Raw genomic sequence first — 6,325 nt, 5'->3', positions numbered from 1 at the left:
TACATGCTGAGCAGCACCAGCAAATGCACCCAGCCCACCATAATCCCCAGTGCCGGCCCCGCACAGAACTGGGGATAAACCCTTCCTTCATGGCGACCGCTCTGGCCCACTGAGTTACTAGGAACCACAGAGTAGGGTGTTAGTGCGTCTTGAAAAGCGGTATTCTGACTCAAGCTTACTTAATCTGGGTGCCACAGATGAATAGTCTACTCAAAGGAGCTTAGAGTTTAGCCAAAGAGCCATTTGCTCAACAGCAAACTCTCACTTAGAGGATTTGTTAGACTTCCTTGTTCTTCGAGTGATTAAATAGCGCTGTGAGCCGGTCTTTGTTGCGGGTCAAGCAGACACAGGCCCCGGAGCCGAGACACAAGAGCGGGCTTGATTCAGTTCAGCGGCTCATACGGGAGGGGAGCGTCTGAAAGTCGCACTGGAAGGTGTGGTTGCTGTACCGTGTGGGACGGAGGAAGGATGTACAGAGAGAAGGGAGCTCCACACAGGACGTGGGGAGCTGACCTCCACAGAGGAAGAGAAGAATCCAGCAGGAAGAGTCTGAGAAGAGGTTGGGAACTGGGGTTGTCGCAAGTACTACGGTGCTCAGAATGAAGACTTGTAGCAGGGAGGCGGGTTTTGACTGTGAATAGTGACAAGTCGGGGTTCGCAAGATGCCTTCGTAACCCATAGCTGGGCACAGTGGCACGTGCCTGGCATCCCAAACTAGGAGTCTGAGATTGGGAAGATGGAAAATTCCAGGCCAGACTGGGCAAAAATGTCCATGACACTGCTCTTCGGCGGAAGGGAGCTGCAGGTGGAGTAGTCCCAGAGATGGGAAGGCAGGTGGCGGGCCAGGTTTGTACCCAGGCAGGTGGTGAGGCAGTATCTTCCAAAGTAGCCAGAAGCAGAGCTGGGGGCCGGGAGGTAGAAGGCCCTCCTAGCAAGGGCGAGTCCCCGAGTTCAAGTTCTACTCCCTCGAATTAAAGATGTGTGAGGAAAACTGCCAAGCCCTGCTTCCTGAGGGGGTGCCCGGGATGGTAGTTACTGCTTACGACCTGCCTCTGCCCTGCCCATTAAATACTGTAAGAAATCGGGGTGTCGGTTCAATTCACTCCTGAATAAGACGCATTCACGAGGCCTGAGTTACAGGCCTCCCTATTCTGTGGTCTCAAATTTATTTGACCTGCCGTGGAGGGCGGGGGTAAAACTTGAGTCTTAGCCTCTGTCTGAAGGGATGAGGTTGACACGTTACGTTTTTGTGCACACGCACACGTGTGCACACACACACACACAGGAATTCCGTTGTGAGGTGGAAGCTGCCCTGATTGATGCTTCACTTGGTGTATTTGATGTTGAGGGAAAAATTAAAAAGAAAAAATCCCATTGGGAGTGCCCACCATGCACAGAGGCTGGGGGGGGGGAGTGCTGGAGGGGGGGCACGGGTGTGTGTGTGAAACAGTCGCAGGATCCCCGGGTCTGTGGCTTCACCCCAGGTCTCCCGCCTGCAGCCAGGAGATGGCAGCCTTGGCAAACATTTCCTCTGACAGAAGCCAGAGTCCACGCAGACAGGTGGTTACTTACTGCCTGCTTTTCAGCTGATTCATACCGCGCTCTGTAGCTGATCACTTGAGATCATTATTCAGCTTTCTCTGGGATACGCGTCCCCTCCCTCTGCTTTACTCCTTGGCTTCTTCCTGCAGAGACCCCATGACCAAGGGTTAAGAATGCAACACCCAGAAATGCCAGCCGTGGTCACATGGGTCCTAAAACCCAGCGCCAGTTCTGCTATGACCTTCCTCAGCCCCAGAACACCTAGCCTGGTTGGCGGCTGTGATCGCCGAGGGCAGGGGAGCGAGCACTTTTCATAGGCCGTCGATGAGTATGGGCACTGTTGGGTTTTCGTTATCAAGAGCATCGTCGCAGCCTCAATGTGATTTCCTCCTGGACCCTCTCCTGACCAGCTCACACCACCCTCCAGACGCCTGCCCTTCTTTGGAACGCTGGCGTCTGCGGGCATCTGGGTGGCCTGCCTCGGTGCTCTTCGACCCAGTGCTCGGGGTGGGAGGCCCTGGGTTCCTGTGGGTTCTGCCAGCCAGCGTCATTGCTTCTGGGACGTGCTCACAGGCTGGCATGCAGTTGGATGGATGAATGGAAAAAGAAGCGTATGCTCAAATGACGAATTCCAAATGCAGTTCATTGATGTCCGTGAGACTCTACAACTCTTGGAGAGCACAAAAGTATTACTGCTCTTAATCCTGAGAGAAAAGCACATTCACTCATTTATATGAGAGAACAACCCCGGGGCCATCCAGCTAATAAACTTTAGCATATTTAACCTTCTCTGCAGGGAGTGTGTGTGTGTGTGTGTGTGTGTGTGTGTGTGTGTGTGTGTGTGTGTGTGTGTGTGTGTGTGTGTGTGTGTGCTGGGGCTTGGCTTTCTTGCTCTACCACTTGAGCCGTACCTTTAACTTCTGGCCTTTTACTGTTGGATTTAGGAAAAAGTCTCACAGGCTTTCCTGCCTGGGCTGGTTTTGAACCTCCATCCTCAGATCTCAGCCTCTTTTTTTGGGGGGGGGAAGGGCATTTGGGTCCGGTCGAGGGGCCTGAACTCTGGGCCTGGGCGCTGTCCCTCAGCTCTTCAGCTCAAGGCTAGCGCTCTACCACTTGAGCCACAGCGCCACTTCCAGCTTTTTTCTTTTTGCTTATGTGGTGCTGAGGAATCGAACCCAGGGCCTCAGGCATGCAAGGCAAGCGCTCTACCACTGAGCCACCTTCCCAGCCCTATCTCAGCCTCTTGAGTAGCTAGGATGACAGGTGTGAGCTACAGGCCCCCAGCTCCCTCTGTAATCTTCACTGCAGCCCACACCAGGCATTTTAAATGCAGTAGGGACTTGGTATGAAAAATCATCCTGGAGAAAAGGCCCACAATGCAATCCTTGACTTAACAATTCACTTTGTGTAGTTCTCTTACACTTTGTGTACGTTTTCCACATTGAGTTTTCTTCTAGGGAGAGCTGCCTGGACAGACTCACTGTTTACTATATTCTACAAGGTTGGGGCAGGTTTATTTATTTTCCCAACTGGAAAGAAAGTATGATTGGATAATTTCCAGCATCCTTAAAGTCCCTTAGTTATGAAATGATCAGTGAAAGCTAATGCAAGTATGAAGGGCCAAGCATCAGTCTGGAGAACACCGGAGCAAGGTCACTTTGCTCCTGGGGATCATTTTATGTTTCCCGTGTTCTGGAGGAACGGGGAGGAAGAGGTTCGAGGGTGGGGCCTGCCCTGTGTGGGCGCATCTCTGCTTCCCTCCCCTGGGCAGCGTCTTCCCTAGTGCAAATCATCTCCACTACCCGGCAGAAGGCCGGGACCTTGACCCCATCCAGATCTGTCCCATCAGCCCACCCCCCACGTTCCTGTGCTGCCGGCATACCGGGCCGTTGTGATAGATCGCCGTCTTGTGAGATTCTTCCCTGAAGCGCAGGTCTGGAACTCATCAGGTGTCCTCTCCGACATTCCCGTCTTCCCCTGGCTCCCACATGGCCCTGGCAGCTGGGGAAAAGCTCAGGTCCTCCCACGGAGCATGCTTCTCCGGGAACTCAGATCCCTGGGCCTTTGGCACGAATGTGAGGTTCTTTCTTTTTCTTTTTTGGTTACACCAGGGCTGAAAAAATATCTCTTGGGGGTGAGTGAGCTTTTATATATCAGAGGACACACCGTTCCAGGGACTAGCGTGCACGTAGCGGGTGGTAAGAAAGGTCAGCATCTCTTACGACTGCACGTGATTTATCCCGGCCAGGTTACATTTCGCCCCGCCATGCATCAGTCTGCCCACCGTGGCCCTCTTCCCGTCATGCCGGTCGGTTGTGCACGGAATACTTTTCCCTGTGGAAGCGAGTGTAGCTAGTGAGCTAACCCTGGCATGCAATCATCGCCATTACCACACCACAGGCATTACGGCGTATGAACTCCGAGGAGCACTCGTGCGCAAACCTAGACCACGTAGGGTGATGGTGGGTACAGCCGAGAGACCCGTAACCCCCATGCGTGGAGGGTGGGGGGAGAGAGGGAGAGAATGTGAGAGAGAGAGAGGGGAGCAGTAAACACAGAGCCCAAGGCTACGGCTGCCAGCCCGGCTGCATACTGCCTCAGAGCAGAGTTGTAAAACATTGCTTTTTCAACTTATTTACTGAACTCTGCAGTGTTGAGGATTGAAGCCCAGGCCTTGCACATGCTAGGCAAGACCTACCACCGCGCTCTGTGGAATCCCAGCCCTACAGCGTTTTGTACACAGGGAGCGCACGCCGAAACGTAGAAGATGGCATCGTAGGTGCGTGAACCACAACTTGGCCGTTCAGTACCATGAGCAGGTGCTCGTGTGTCCGCCACACGCGAGAATCACGGGAGGAGCCCGGCAGCCCCGTGCGGTATCGGCCCTGCACCTGTGCAGTCAGATTTCCAGGGGCCTGGCGCCAGCCCTCAGGTGAATCCCATTTGCAGCGAGGTTTGGAACCAGCTTCCGTCCATCAGCCATTCTCTCTGGGCTCCTCGCCCCTCGGAAGCTGGGGTTCGGCAGGACTTCTCTCTAGAAACCAGCAGCATCTGCACAAGGCCGCCGTCAGATTCATGGGGTCAGAAACGCCCCCTCCCCGGGCCACCGGAGGCTGACGGATGGGGAGCAGGTAGGGTGCTGGGTTTGCCAGCTGTTTCAACGCCCGCTCTCTAGCTTGGTTCAGTGAGTTGGTTCTTACGTCCTCCGGGCTTTGGGGTGCAGCCACCCCCTTGGCATCTGTTGGCAGTCGGTTGTCTGATAAAACACAGGATGCTCGGTTCCGGTGGATCTCGGCTAAGTGGAGTTCTGTTTTGTTGTGTGTGTGTGGTGCTAATGATTAACCAGGGTCTGGGGTGTGCCAGGCAGGGCTCTGGGCCCTTTTGTTTGTGTTTTTTTGTGGATGGGATCGCAGCTCGCGGCTTTTGCCTCGGCTCCTCGCGCAGTGGCACCATGTTGATAATGTTCAGTTGTAAGTATGTCCCGGATCATTAGAAAGTTACCTGCTGTTTGTTTTTTTCTCCTGAAATGTCAGTTTCACGGGTGTCTTCCGTTTTTCCTTGTAACTAATGGGTAAGCGAGTCCCGGGCAAGTCCGAAGCCAAGCTTGGGCAGGGAGAGTCTGGTCTCACTGGCCGGGAACTGTCCCTCAGCTCTTTGTTCTGCCAGCCACAATGGTGGTAGGTAACAGGCAGAGGGTAGCCTCATAGATCAGCATTAGATGTTTCAGAGAGGAAGGTGTACTGGCAGAAAAGGAAAGAGCAGGGTGGAGATGGGGACCGGCGTGTTTTACCCCTTGGCTGAGCCCTCCTTGCCTGTGCATCTATGGAACAAGAGGGCAGCGTTTGCTACAGTCCACGCGCGGTCAAAGTGGAGGACCTCTCCCACCTGTGTTCCCGCTTCCCCAGGCTGTGTGGGGAGGGCGGAGGCCAGAGGCCTCGGGGCAATGGCTCAGCGGAAATTCAGGGAGATCGCAGGTGTGGATGATAAAAGAGTTTTATTAAGTTCATCCAACAGAGGTTAATCTATGACTCAGGACACCACCTCCGGGAAGAACTGTGCGTTTAGTCAGTACGGACAAAACAAACAAGTGAGGTTACTTGGGGGAAAATGCTTCCCAGATCTCCCCCTGGGGCCTAAATCCGAGGTTCCTTCAGACCCTCGGATCTGTCTGTGCACCCCCCTTTCCAGACTGGCTGGGGCTTCGGCTTTCAGTAATGTGTCTGTGGAGCGCGTGCTATAGAAAGGGGGTGCTGCAAAGTTGGGGTGCTGCGGACGTGTGCACGCTAGTTGTGCTGTGTGGGCCCCTGTTCTGTGATCGAAAGAAATCTATTTGAGCCCCGAATCAGAAACTTGGGAAATGCACACACACACACACACACACACACACACACACACACACACACACACACACACACACACACACACACACACACACACACACACACACACACACACACACACACACACACACACACACACACACACACACACACACGCGCACGGAAAAAATCAAAAGACATCCTCATCCTGTGCCCAATGGCTTGTGTGAGACGTTCGCTGGTTCTCGTACTGTGCCGGGCAGTCATTTTTCTGCTCACTCTCCCTGGCTTGCTCACTCCTGGGAGAGCGTGGGACACACCGGCAGTGTGACCTGGCTGCACACAGGTTTCCGTGCTGTGAATCAAGACAATGGTGGATCCCCACAGCACCGACCCCCCAAGAGACTCGGCGGTCCTTTCATGCAAACGCGGCTCTCACTTTGCTTGTAGAACTCTCCCAAGGG

Source organism: Dipodomys merriami, unplaced genomic scaffold (genome assembly GCF_024711535.1).
Source record: "Dipodomys merriami isolate MVZ:Mamm:240054 unplaced genomic scaffold, mDipMer1.0.p SCAF_44, whole genome shotgun sequence".
Taxonomy (NCBI): domain Eukaryota; kingdom Metazoa; phylum Chordata; class Mammalia; order Rodentia; family Heteromyidae; genus Dipodomys; species Dipodomys merriami.
The sequence above is the reverse complement of the archived record's forward strand: the minus strand, read 5'-3'. Positions refer to the sequence as shown.